This window comes from Acomys minous, assembly GCF_964271855.1.
Source record: "Acomys minous genome assembly, chromosome: 8".
Taxonomy (NCBI): Eukaryota; Metazoa; Chordata; class Mammalia; order Rodentia; family Muridae; genus Acomys; species Acomys minous.
Window position 1 is genome coordinate 118,631,709 of NC_140489.1, and position 14,182 is coordinate 118,645,890.

The 14,182-nt window shown below is 47.2% G+C and overlaps 1 protein-coding gene across 2 annotated transcripts in view; it reads left to right on the top strand.

The window, feature by feature from the left end:
• PRKCE (protein kinase C epsilon) overlaps positions 1-14,182 on the top strand; it is a 489,899-nt gene that overhangs the window by 326,102 nt on the left and 149,615 nt on the right. The window lies entirely within an intron of this gene.

The following is a 14,182-nucleotide window of genomic DNA, read 5'->3' on the forward strand; positions in this document are numbered from 1 at the left end:
TGTCTCGGGTATCACTGCAGAGCATGACACATTGTGTCTCAACTGTGAGATGCAGGTTCTGACCATCTGCCTGCTTCTCTCCTAGACTTTGTATGGCAGAGCAGGGACAGGGGCACGTTTGAATGCAGCCTTCTTTGAGGGCTTGGGGCTTTTCCATTCAGTGTGCGCTCCCGTGAAGGGACGAGAAGATCGATTGCCCACTTTGTAGATTGTAGCTGCTACACAAAGGCAAATGGCTAACCCCGTTGTTGACTCAATTGGAAAAACCAACAGAAACCGTGTGTACCCTGTTCCAGCTTTTAACTGCCTATCAACAGCCAAGTCACTTCTAGGCTGCTTTCAGCTCAGAAGGAAAAAATAAAGGCGAAAGCTACCAAAATCCATCTAACTTGTGTGATATCATAAGAGATGCTGAATCTAAACAAATGCTTGGAATTCCACAGTGAAATCCAAGCATTATAAAGTTGGACAGCAGGTGGCAGTAAAGGAGAGGAGATCTATAAGGACATTGTAGAGCACCCCCGCCCCCGCCCCCCTCCAGCCAGTTTGGTGTTATTCTTAGAAAAAAAGCACATGTTCTTCATGAAATTCTTATTTTTATTTTCCCTTTTTGGGACATGTGTGGGAGGAAGCCTTCTAGGATGCATTATGGATTTGTAATATTTGGGCTCTTTAGAAGGCAAAGACAGTTTGAATCCAGACTCCTACCTGCTCCTGACTGAAGCCTAGATAACAAAGGGTTGCATTCAGCATGAACAACTGGTGCTTCTGTGTGTACATGTGCATGTGTGCACGTGTGCATATGTGTATCTGTGCCTGTGTGCATGCATACATGTGTGCATATGTGTGTCTGTGTCTGTGCCTGTGTGTGTATGTGTGTGTGTGCCCGTGTGTGTGCATGCGTGTGTGTGTGTGTGTGTGCGTGTGTGCGCGCGGGTGCATGCACGCACATGGGTGCATGCATGTGTGTGTGCATGCACTTGCGTGCATGCATGTGTGTGATTTCTGGCTCTCTAGCATACATTCCCGCTGTTTTGTTCTAAGAACTCAGAATTAAGGGAAGTACACATCTTTTCATTCAGAGTCCTTTTATTCTATTTGTATTGATTGTTTCCCATATGCTTGGTCCTGAACAAGACCCCGTTCCTGCCCTCAGAAATGCCTCTTCACCCCACAATCCCCCAAAGGCTGCTTCTGAAAACCCTGGTCATTTGACGAGCTTTAAGAATAAATGACTCTGTGGCCTGTGCTTTTGTTCAATAGTCACAGGACACATTTGTTTATCCGAATCCCTGAAGAGTCCTGCAGTGTAAAAAAGAAAGATCACCTTAGTTTAATCCACTATTGGCCAACTTATCTGGCCCCTACATTTCCCATCAGCCCATAGCCCACACCTAGTCCACATTGAGCAACACTGATAGGCAAGCTTTCCTACCTTTCTGGTCTCCTCAAAAGTGAGGGACACCTGAAAATGCCCAGATAGTCTGCAGCTTGTTTTTCAGGCACACCAGGGTTGCTCCCTTCATGAAATTGCCCTCAGAGAACCCCTTCCCATAAGAATCTGTTTTTTTTTTTCTGAGCAAGCCCAGGACTGGTGGCTAAACTTTATTTTCTTTTTAAGTTTGTGTTGTGTAATGCCCAACAGGTTAGTGTAAGTTCATGTGTGTGTACCAATGCGGAGTCCAGTGTGGCAACGGAAGTGCAGAGATAGGCTGGGCTTGCTTCCCACCCCACCCCCACCCCCAAATGGAATGGCTGTTGTGAGTTTGGTTTTGAGCCGGGACCTCATTCTGAAGTTCGGTTCACGCTAGCCTGAAACTTGCAGTGGTTCTGTCCCCACCTCTTGAGTACTGGCATTACAGGCATGATGAGCCACTGTGTCTGAGTCTTTCAGAACTTAACTCAAGATCAGAGAGAAATGTTTCAGGTCCTGTATGTCTTTATTATCCACGGTCCGTATCACATGGATTCACATCCAGTATGTGTTTACTGTCACAATCAGGGCTTGGAAAGTTTTTTGGTTTGTCCTTAGAACAACACCAACACCAACAACACCCCCCACCAACTTATTCTACATTTCTCTTTGTACCACTGAGAAAAATTGTCTCAGAGAACCAATTGTCAGGGTTTTTTTTGTTTTTTTCATTTGTTTATTTGGGTTTACGGTTGTTGTTGCTTGGTGTGTGTGTGTGTGTGTGTGTGTGTGTGTATGGTGTGTGTGTGTGTGTGTGTGTGTGTGTATGGTGTATGTGTGTGTGTGTATGGTGTGTGTGTGTGTATGGTGTGTGTGTGTGTGTGTATGTGTGTGTGTGTATGGTGTGTGTGTGTGTGTGTGTGTGTGTGTGTATGGTGTGTGTGTGTGTGTGTGTGTGTGTGTGTATGGGGTGGTCATAGGAGTTGAACACAGAGTCTCATGCGCTGTCTCTGGACTATGAATAAGAGGCTTTGTTGTCCACAGGCCGTACATGTTGGCAGTCAAACCTGGTGGCTCATCCGGCCTCTGGGATTGCGTCTCCAGTGTCAACAGTTAGGCCTTGATCTGGTGCGACCCTGTCTTTGCTGAGCCCCACCAGTCTCTCCAGCCCATAGCTGTCTCACTGCCTGAGGGGCCTGTGTGGAGAGGGAGCCACATTACCGCTCTTTCTTTGAACTTGTCATCAGAAGGTCCAGGAGTCTAAAAGATCTGGCTCTAGTCATGAAGCCTCCTGGGGCGGGGGCTCCTACATATGGTGGCTCTTGGAAAGCCACAGTTGAAGGTCTGTGTGGCAGGCAAATGAGAAACGGCAGAGGTATCTTCTGTGTCACCGTTTTCTACAGAAAACATGCGCCGAAGGGGTCGGGGCTTCTCTTTGGGACACAAAGCGGCATTGAAGATGCCATGAGTTTTATTTATGGCAGAAGAAATGGCCTGGCATTGTCTTGAGAGTCTAGGTAGCTGGCGGAAGAAAGAGAACAACCTTCCTCTGCACTTCAGAGATCTGTTTATCTTCTCTTAGGCTGGTGTCTGGTTGCCCCAGTCCCAGAGGCAAGCTGACACTTGTTTTACAGAACATCTATGCATTACATTTTTCTTAATAAATGATAATTTGATTTACTAATAAAAGGAACTCTATGAAGAATCACCTTAAAGATCCCAACTTTAATTTTTAAAAACTGACTTGGCCTCTACTGACCATAAGTGATGGTTTTAAAGAGTAGCTGTTATCCTCCTGACAGAAGTAGGTGCTGCGCATGGGGTTATGGGCAGAACACAGGTTCTCTTGAGGAAGGGTGACTGGGTGCCTGGGTCCAGGGCTGGGGCCACATATCAGCTTCTGTAGTAAAGTCACACTACATAGATCCTTAGAGTTCCATTGACATTCAAACCAAGAGCACTCCGGAGCCCCTGTTCGTCAGGGTGTAGTGGAGCAAAGGTGCTTTGGAAGGATGAGGTTCAGGCTTGACTGGAAGCAGAAAGGGCAGCCGTGATCCATGGTCAGTTTCCAGTATTGCTTGAATGTTTTTTTTTTTTTCCTGAAAAAGCGCCACCCCTCAGCCACCATAAAGTTGTGGTTTTGAGTATTCATATATGATTCAAACCCACAAACATCTGTCTCAAGCCTATTAAGACTTCTGTCTCATCCTTGACCAGAGCTTGCAGAACAGTAGCAGGGCTAAGCCAGCTTTTGGCTGAGCCTTCCTGTGGCTGGTTTGAATTAGAATGAGCCTCATAGACTCAGAAGTTTGAATATTTGCTTTCTGGCTGGTAGCAGGATTTGGGGAGGTTTAGGAGGTGGGGCTTTGTTGATGGAACAATGCCACTAAGGGTGGGCTTTGAGGTTTAGAAGCCTCTCGCCATTTCCCAGTGTGCTTTCTGCTTCCTGCTTGCTGCTCAAGACCTGAGCCCTCAACTTGCTGCTTCTGCCTCGGCGTGTCTTTGCTATGCCACCATGGACTCTAACCCTCTGGAACCATAAGCAAAAATAAACTCTGTGTTCTTAGGTTGCCTTGGTCATGGTGTCTTATCACAGCAATGGAGAAGTCACTAACAGACTTGGGCTTCTATGTGGAGAAATAGCTCTTCTGGAAACTGCTTTGAGACCTTCCTGGTAGATTAGGCCGAGCTTTAAGCTGTGTGCCGTGTACAGGTTTGCTGGCAGAACTTGGATAGTGTAAAGTAAGGTCCCATGTCTTACTTGGCAATAAGTGATGGTGACTGACTATACAGAGCCATTGGCATTAGCCATGACTGTCCAGTCAAGTCTGGCAGCTGCACCCCTCTGAGGGACCAAGCCAAATTCAAAGAGTGAGACATGTCTGTCCTTGGTGAGTATGCTGTAGTCTCCTTCCACAGGCTCTGGAAGGTAAGAAGCAAGTGCAGTGATTCCAGTATTCCAGAGCCAATGACAATGGCCAGACGGGCCCATCAGGAAAGCCACAAATTACTTTTCCATCAGTGCTACACTTGAGATGCTGCTGTGTTGTGCACCTTCGGGGGTTCTAGAGCACCCGAGTCAGGCTGAAGCAGCTACACAACTGGACCATGAAGTAGGCTTGACACTGAGAAGAAGGTGGGTGCGGAGAGATGGCTCCAGCATTCTTTCTAGATTTCATTTTGGCATTTTCCCTATACTAGACTTCACAGTGCCCATGTCCTGCTTCATTGTGGAAAAACCGACGCAAGGAAAGAGGCGAGGTTTGGGAGGAGGGAATGCATGCTAAGAAAATAAGGAAAATAATGTCAAAGGCTGGTAGGAAAGGGACAGCAGTGCTGTGAACCCTCCTTAGGGGGCCGAGGTGATCCCCGAGGCTCTGAAAGATGTGGCCTTCCTGCTCCAGGTTAAAGTTCGGTGGAGAAGTCACTTTTCCAGAAATTGCCTGTTCCGTTGGCCGTCGGAGCTCAGAGATTTCCCCCCAAGAGGTGGCTTTATTTTGATTTTGTGGTTAACAGAAAATTAAAATTCCCAGGCCCTTTGAGATTCTGTGTGTTTGTATTATATGTTCCCTGTTACAAAACCATCCTTTCCAACTGGATCCCACAAAACCTGACTCGGACAATTTCCCCCATGGTGTTGCCTCTTTAAAACTCGCAGCTCTGTACACTGTACCCGTCCCCCACCCTCTGGCATTTCCTGCCAGGCCTGGGAAGCCAAATCCTGGAGGGCTTTGCTGTGAAGGAAACAGGCCGGAGCTCTTACAGGATCTCCGCTGGCCAGTGCCCCCCTCAAGCCCCAGGGAACATGCACCATGGAAACTCGTTAAAAAGCAATTCAAGATGGTTTTCAAATGTGGTTTAATAACCTCTGTGGGCAAGGGGAGAGCAGCCCAGAGCAAGTGTTGACAACACAGGAGAGAGTTGGTAGTTTCTAGGAACTCTGATATTTGTTTTGACTTCTAACAGAAGAGCAAAACCTACAGAGGAAAAAAAAATGTGGCGGAGTACAACACAATTGGCAGAGTTGTAAAAAGAAATGGCAAATCTAAGAAATAATTAAACGAATCTAAGAAATAATTTAGACCAATCTAAGAGAGCAGAGAAAGCAATCTCCAGTGTGGGCCATGGTGCTGCTGGATTACGTGATGTTGGAGCTGGCAGGGCCCAGGAGGAGTTCAAGGGGGGGATTTTGACCCCTTTGGTGGCTGTTTCTGGGGTGCTGGGAGGCACGAGCTGTTCAATTCTGGGAGTTGCTTTGGATTAGCAGCCAGCTGGAAACCAGTGCGCTTGCCAGTGGGAGATTCTGAGAAGTGTCAGGCTGTTCATCTTGGTCAAGTTTAGGTGAAGTGAGTCAGTGTGGATGCTCCTGGCTTTATGTGGCATAATGGCTTACCCAAGTGATTAAAACTCTAGAAAGCCCCTCTTCTTGGTGCAGTGCGGAAGAGCATCCTGTGTGATGGTAACAGGCAACAATGCCATTTCTCCTGCTTGGCCAGTTCACACGTTCAGGGGCCTCTGTGCCCTGCAAGCAACTGAGGGCTTACGGAGACTCTCATAGAAGGGTCAGTGTTTAAAGTCATTGAGCTCTGATCTCTTGCCCTGAGGAGGACTAAGGCCCGAGTCTGTGGAGGGGTGGGGTGGGAGTGCTTCAGCGATTAGAGGGGACAACACAATTTCTGGGGATGGGGTGATATGCACATTTATACTTTGTGTATGTATGTGTGTGTGCACATTTATACTTTGTGTGTGTGTGTGTGCACGTGTGCAGCCTCACATGAATGTGTGAATCCAGAGATACATGTGGAGTGTGTTGCATCATGCTCCATTTTGAAGCAAGGTCTTGGTCACTGAACTGAGCCCGTCCTTTTGCCTTGGCTGCCTGTCCAGCAAGCCCCCCGGGGTTTGCACTGTCTTGCCTCACCCAGAATGGGCTAGGGTGGGGCCTCACATTCTTCCGTTCAGTCATGGTGTATTGGCCACCTACTATGTGCCACATCAGGACGCACCACATTTCCTGTCACAGGATGTAGTGGTGGCCAGGGGAGGTTGTGTTCTTACCTTGTAGGCACATGCTCATTGGGCTGCTGGGTGCAGAGTGCTGGCTTCGTTCTCGTTCCCAAACCCAGGGCTCTCCTTTTGATTTTGTTTTTTGAGATAGGATCTTACCACATAGCCCTGGCTGCCCTAGAACTCACTACACAGACCAAGCTGGATCAAAATCATAGAGGTCCACTTGTGTCAGCCTCCTGAGTGCTGGGGTTAAAGGCATGCCCCACCGTGCCAAGCCCAATAATACTTGCTCTTTGGAGAATTTTTGGAAAGTTAAAAAAGGACAGAAAGAGTAATTCAAATGATTATTGTGAAAACAGAGGTTGTGTGTGTGCTTCCAGATTTTTAGAAATAACACATACTTGATGCATATATTCCTAAAATTGGCATCGGTCATACAGAATTCCTACTCCCCTTGCTCTGGGCGGTCTTTAGCTGGGTGATTTCTTGGCTTCTAGACTGTGTAAAGGCCTTGCAACAGAAGTTTTGGCACTGGAGATTGAAGGTGGCCACAAATGCATGGCTTCTGGTGGGGCTGACTTGAAGCCAGCCAGAAGTGTCTTCTGACTCCGTGGCCTTTGTTCATCTTTGCCCGGCGAGGGCTGGCCCTGGCCTCTCAGAAATAGAACCACCTACTCTGTATGTCTGTCTCATATTCTATGATAGAAACTTGATTGTGGCTTATAAATAACCCATCGACATCGACATAATACAAACCAAGAGTTAAACACTGGAGCTGGAGAGATGACTCAGAGGTTAAGAGCACTCACTGACTTCTCTTCCAGAGGTCCTGAGTTCAGTTCCCAGCAACCACGTGGTGGCTCACAACCATCTGCAGTATGATCTGATGCCCTCTTCTGGCCTGCGGGTGGACATGCAAGCAGAGCACTGTATACATAACAATAAATAAATCTTTAAAAAAAAGAGTTAAGCACTGTGTGTGTGTGTGTGTGTGTGTGTGTGTGTGTGTGTGTGTTCGTGTTCCTCTAAGTGGGTGTGTTTGATGTGGTTTCCGACATGAAGGAGTATACTTACTCATTATTCTAAGCTATTTGTTTATTCTAATGCTACTAGTTTTCAAACTAGGTTGTGTAGAGGCGAGGTAGTGTGTGTGGGTGTGTGCTCATACAACCCCCTTGTGTGTTGAGGCAGGATGACCTTCATAGTCTATTTTCCCCATCGGGCTGAGCAGTCCTGCTCTGTCCGCCTTCACATTGATGCAGCTGGGGTTCAGATCACAGTACCCATTTTTTGCCTCCTGGGGTAGATGCGGGCCACCGTTGGGAAGGCTAGGGGAGGGATGGATTCTGCCTGGTTACTGTTGGGGGTGGTGGCAGAGTTTTAGGGAACAAGAGATTTTACAGGAATAGATCCCGAATAGATCCCGAATGCCAGAATGTGCAGAAACAACAGACTCAGACTGGGAAGTTGGGTGAAAGGCAACTTCCAGGGCAGGATCCTGGCTGAGAACTATTAACAGTGCCAAGCTAGGGTCCAGGCTCATTCTGGAAGAGACTTTTTTACAGATGTCCTATGTAGTGCTGACTTAGAAAGCGCAGCCCGTGTCCAGACTCATTCTGGAAACGACCTCTTTACAGATGTCCTAGGCAGTGCTGACTTAGAAAGCGCAGCCTGTGCAGGAGGAAAAGCAGGGGATCAGAGGGAGCTATTCACAATACCCAGGAGCCCAGAGGCCATGAGAGGCCTTGAAGGGGAAGTCGGCATAGCCGTTCCATTTGCTCTGTATCCAGAGGCCTGTGTGAAGAAGGAACAAGATTCTCCTGCCTAGTGTAGAGCTGTCCACGGGGGAGCTCTGGGCTAACGGTAGGGGGGCGCGGGGGCGAGGACATAGGCTGATGCCCATTGCGGTAAGTGACGGGCACACTTCTATGCCAGCTGCTCATTTCCCAATCCCAACGAAAAGTTTTGTGTAGAAATCTAAAACTCGAAGCCAAAGTTATCTAACCTGCTGACCAAACAAAGCCAGTTTCCTTGTGCTTGACGTCAGCCCTCTCAACCTCTCCCTACCCCCCCGTCTATTGGATTTCAGGATTTACCTCTTTTTTTAGAGTGCCTATTTTTAGATTGGGTATTGAATTTTGATAGTGGTGTGATGTTTTGCACAGAGAGAGTCACATGGGAGCATTCCAGGGAGAAGTTTCTGCCTTCTCTATTGAGATTTCTCAGCAATGGCCTATTCTCGCCCCGCCCAGACTTTCTGTTCCGGTGGGCTCTGGTACTTCGGACAACACCACTGCTCTAACTTTGAAGATCTTGCCAGCTGGTGGCTACAGCCCACCAAGCCATTTGAGTTCGCAGTACCCTATTGATTTTTAGGGACCATGATCTACCAGAAAGAGAACACTGTGTATCAAGAGTATGAGGCCTGCCCGGAAACGCTTCTGTGGGAGGTAGATTTGCTCGTTAGTAATCAAAGATGGCAAAGGACAGGAGGAAATTCAGAATATCTCATTTGAGATCTCACCCAAATCTGACATGAAGGGTCTGTGAATGTGAAATTCACCAGGGACCCACAGTAAGGATGCTCTAGTCTTACCCGTTGCAAAGGCACGAATGGATGAAGAAGTGGGTAGGACTTCTGTGTACTGTTTGGGTTTTTTTTTCTCAAAGCTCAATTTGGTAAAAATTCCTACCTCAACCCAGGCCTGTCTACAAGTCCTTCTGTTTTGCTGTTGTTGTTGTTGGTATTTGTTGTTGTTTTGTTTTTGTTTTTGTTTTTTTGTTTTTTTGTTTTTTGAGACAGGGTTTCTCTGTGTAGCCCTGCCTGTCCTGTAGACCAGGCTGCCCTTGAGCTCAGAGAGATTTGCCTGCTTCTGCCTCCTGAGTGTTGGGATTAAAGGCTTGAGGCACTGCTTCCCAGTCTAAGAGCATTATTATTTTTTTAATCACAGTTTCAATGCAAACATATTCTCAGTGACTAAGAGTCCTACATATGACACTCTATGACAAAGAACTAATAAAATTAATAATTGAATCACATCTTCTCACATGCAGTGGGCAAGGAGATCTCTTGGTTCCTCATCCTTGTTCCAGTGCCTTCGGTAAAGAGAGACCCCAAGCAGACTCAGAACCTTGCTGTGTTTCTTACTGCCACACTTCTCGTGGGTGTCTTTGTGTTCTTTGGACAACCATTCATGAAATAGAATTGAGAAATGACTGTTGGGATACTTGACCCCTAGGCATGCCAGTTTCATAAAGAGAAAAGATGGACTGCTTATCGCCCAGCCTGAGCCCATGTTGTTGTTGACAACAGCTCTGGCCCAAGCTCTTATAGCCTGACTGTCATCTAAAAAGCACGCGATGAGGAGGGCAGTAAGCAAGAAATTACTGATTTGTGTCTTCCGAGAAGCTCATCCAGTTACGAGGACACATACTGTGACACATAATTTTTGTTTCTTAATCATAAGACCTACTTATAAATTTGTACCTATAGCTGGTTGATGTAAAAGTCACATATGTGGTTGTATGTTCCTAGGAATTAGGGAGATTGTTCTTCAGATTTTTTAGCCTATAGTTTGCATTGGACCAAGACAAGCCATGTGCACAGAGCAGGGCCTTCTTACAGCGTTAAGAATGCCTTTGCTCATTCTCCAGATACCAGGGACTTTTTCTAAAGCCTCTCTATTTCTTGTTCCCAAGGAAGGTCACATTTGGGGACCATCTCGCCAATACAGAAATAGATGACGTTATTATTTGGGTCTGAAACGTTTCTCCGGAGGCTCTTGTATTGGAGGGTTAGTCCTCAGTGCAAAAGTTCAGAGGTGGGGCATTGAGAAGATGCCTGTTAGGATTCTGCTTCATTCTGCCCACCTGTGATGTCATTGCCTACCTGCCATGGGGGCGTGACCCTACCCAGGGCCATATAAAAGGACAAACTCACCTACTGCTCTTTTTCTTACCTCTCCCTCCTGCCCCCTTTCTCTCTCCTTTCCCTCTCACCTCTCTTTCCTCTCTCTTCCTCTCTTCCTCTTCCTCTCTCTCTCTCTCTCTCTCTCTCTCTCTCTCTCTCTTTCAGATACCCCTCCCTCTTTCCTTCTCTCCCCATGCTCATACAATGAAGCTTTTCCATCTAATATCTGTTGCCTGGCATCTTATTTTCTTATATTTAAATCATTAAAGTGAGTGGATCCTGAGGGCTCCAGACTGAATTTGATATGCCATTGGGAGATGACAGAAACTCAGGAGGTGGGACTTGACAGAAGGGACAGGATCCTTGGGGGAACACATCTCACCCCAGCCCCTTATCCATACTCTCCATTTCCTGCCCACCACGAGGTGTGCCTCCTCTCTGCAGTCTGTTCTCGGCACAGTGCTGCATACCGCGGGCCCAGACACCATGGTGCTAGCTGAGCATGGGCTGAGGCGTGAGCCCAACCTTCTGGTTGGTTTCAAGGGCATTTTATCATAGCTGGCTAGTGGGTCTAGTTAAGGACAGTGGAGAGATGGGGCTCCGAGGAGGGCTAGTGCTCCTCTTCCACTTTAGGGTCAGTCTTAGATCAGCGATGATGGTAAAACCAACCACTCCAGAGAGTATTCCCAATCACCAAGGTCAACTTCAAGCAATTTACATACTTGTAACTCAATCTTCACACCACCCCAAAAAAGTAGGAATGTCGTCCTAAAGAGAGGCCTCACAGCAGAACGCGGTAGAGCCTGACTTCAAACCCAGTTAGTTGGCTTTCAGAAAACTCCATTTTGTCCGACCGCTCAAGAGTCCCGAGGATTACGAGCAGAAGCTAGGGTCCCAAGGGGATAATCTGTAACTGAAATCTCAGCTGGTTTATTTATAGTGGGATAGCCAGAGTCTGTTATGCAGGGACCTCTGGGGTGACTGCTCAGGGCTGGTATCTTGGCAACCCATGTTGAGCTTGGGAAGCAAGAGGACAAGGAGACCCTCTCTTCCTGGGATGAGGATGTCATTGGCAGGGCCAGTAGGAAGTTGCATCCCCACCCCCACCCGTACTGGAACATTTTGTTTTCACCATGGTGTTCTAGGGAGAACACGAGGATGGATGCATCCCAGGCGAAAAGAATTTCCTCCATCAGCCCCTTTAGTTTGGGTGGATGTAAAAATGAACCCTTTGCTGGGCCAGTACTACATCCATGTGGGAGTTAATCAGCAGCGTGTAATCTACTTTATTAGGGACGTTTGTGTTTAGGTTGCTAGGGAGCTAAGCTCCTTACCTGGCTTTGCCTGTGAGCACTGGACCTGCTAGCCTGGGGGCTGGACTGGAGCCTCACAGGTCTGCTGTGCTCCGGGCCCTGCCCTCCCAAAGGAGTGTGGAAGGGACAGTGCAGTGAATCTGCACGGGAGCCAGAGAAGGTGAGCTTTGTTTTTGATGATCCCACACCACTAAAGCAGTCCTGACTAATTTTGTCTATTTGGGGGTAGGCGGGAGGGGGGAAGCACAACAGCTTAAATGCAGCCTTTTTTTTTTTTTTTTTTAAGATTTATTGATTATTTATACAGTGGTCTACATGTACATCTCAGGCCAGAAGAGGGCATCAGGTTACATCATAGATGGCTGTGAGCCACCATGTGGTTGCTGGGAATTGAACTCAGGACCTCTGGAAGAGCAGTCAGTGCTCTTAACCTCTGAGCCATCTCTTCAGCCCCCTGCCGCCTTTTTTTTTTGTTTTTAATGCTCTAATTTATGGAGATTTTCTAGGTTAACCAGTGTCATTACGAAAAACATACTCTCACCACCAAACGAAAGGCTACTACATTGTTGAAGCACTTCTGTAGGCGTATTTATCCAGCTTGATTCTTTTGAGGAAGTTTATTAGTGATTTCGGAAGCCACGTTAATTTGGAACAAAACAGCCCAGTATCATGGGAACTAGATAAAGCCGGTGCTCCAGGCACCGGGTAACCACAGGAAGTTGGAACCACAGGAAGTTGGTACCTGGTAGATGCAGTAGACAGGGACAGAGTTAGCCTTCCAAACACTTGGAAGTGTCTTGTAGGTGCTTCCCATTGGGAAGTTGTTCTTGTGGGGGGGGTTCTTGTTTGTTTGTGTTGGTTTTCTCTGTTGTTTTGTTTTGTTAAAAACAGATACTTGTTATGTAGCCCAGGCTATCCTGAAACTTGCTATTTAATCCTAAATCCTATCATGACTCTCTTGCCTTACTTCTCCCAAGTTTGGGGATTAAACATTCTACTTGGCAGAAAACTTGAAAATAAGATTTAACCTAAAAAAAAAAAAAACCTAACAAACAAACAAGCAAACAAACAAAAAACCCACGAATGCACAGGAATGAATCGTTCATTTTTCCAAAGTCAATTCCCATTATATGAATGAGTTATAGAGGCGCTCCATGGAGTGACCGAAACCTGACATGTTAAAAAGATGTGGACCATGAGCCAGCCACAAGGGAGGAAGGGTTCTGCTTTAGAATACATCAGCTAAGATGTTTTCCAGTACCTACTGTGTCTTTGGCTCAGTATCAGGGATAGGAAAGGACGTAATTCTTGTCCAAGGAGCTTCTGACCCATCTGGGAAAGTAAGATGCACGCAGGTGGCTCAGAGAACAGGGGTGTGATTCAGTGTGAAAATGAGCCCCACAGAAACCACCCTAGAAAGTCGAGGTAAGAGGGAGGGATGAGCAAGCTGAGAGAAGAGGCCGACTCCTACAAGCAGGGCACACTCCGTCCAGTATAAGGAGTTTATCTCATCACAGGAATAAGACCCCTGGTCCCCCCCAAGGGCTCAGTGGTGGGAGCCCACTGAATTGACATAGACTTGCTGTGGCGCGTCATTGTATGGAAAGAATAAAATGGGAGAACAGATCTCGCAACTTACATGCGGGTCAGATCCTACCATCTGGATGCTTGACATGGAGCTCATCATCCATACAGCTTTGAGACTACATTAATCTGAATGGGAAACACTGCGCAGTGCCATTGGAGCTAGAGAGAGCCCGCACCCCGGCACTGGGTAAACTGAGGTAAGGCACTTTGTGGATGCCATAGATACAAACAGAGCGGGCTTTCCAAATACTTATGATGACAAGTAGACGCTTCCATTTAAAGACTTATAGGTATATGCTGGCTCGGTTTCTTAACAATTAAACTTTATTATACAACCCAAATAGCTTTCACAAGAGGGAAAAGAGGTTAAAGGGAAAAAAAGAGCGAAACTTCTGGTATCTGTTCCATGGGCCGGGTCCCTTGGTGTTTCTGGTCTGCGCCCTGGTCCACCTGTTCACTGATCCTCTTCCCGATCCATGTGCACTCAAGCCCAGTCTAACCCAGCTGCTCCTCTCTCTGTCCCCTCCACCTGCCTGTCTGTCACGTGCAAGGGGAGGTCTCCCTCTCCCATTGAGCGTTGATTAGAAACACTGTAATCCAGGTGGGGTCCCCAGGTAGGCTTCCTGAATTCCAGGCCCAGGATGGCTCCACCTAGTCTATCTCAAGGTTAATCTCAGAGAGTATCCGTGGTGTGTCCAAGGGCAAAGCCCACCAAGACTGCTTTCACCTGTGACAAAGCTTACAGTCCTTTCCACAGGTATATGCCTCTAATCTAGGAAGGATGTAGGCTGTCCATCTCTACGGCAAAGTGTTAATCCTAGAACCTTAGGGCACAAGGTTGGTTTAAAAATCAGATAACCAGGGTGTGAGCATCACGGGCTCCAAAGCCTGTTGGATCCCAGTGGTGTTTATGCAGGGAGGCTACAAGGTTGAAAAGCTATGTGGGAA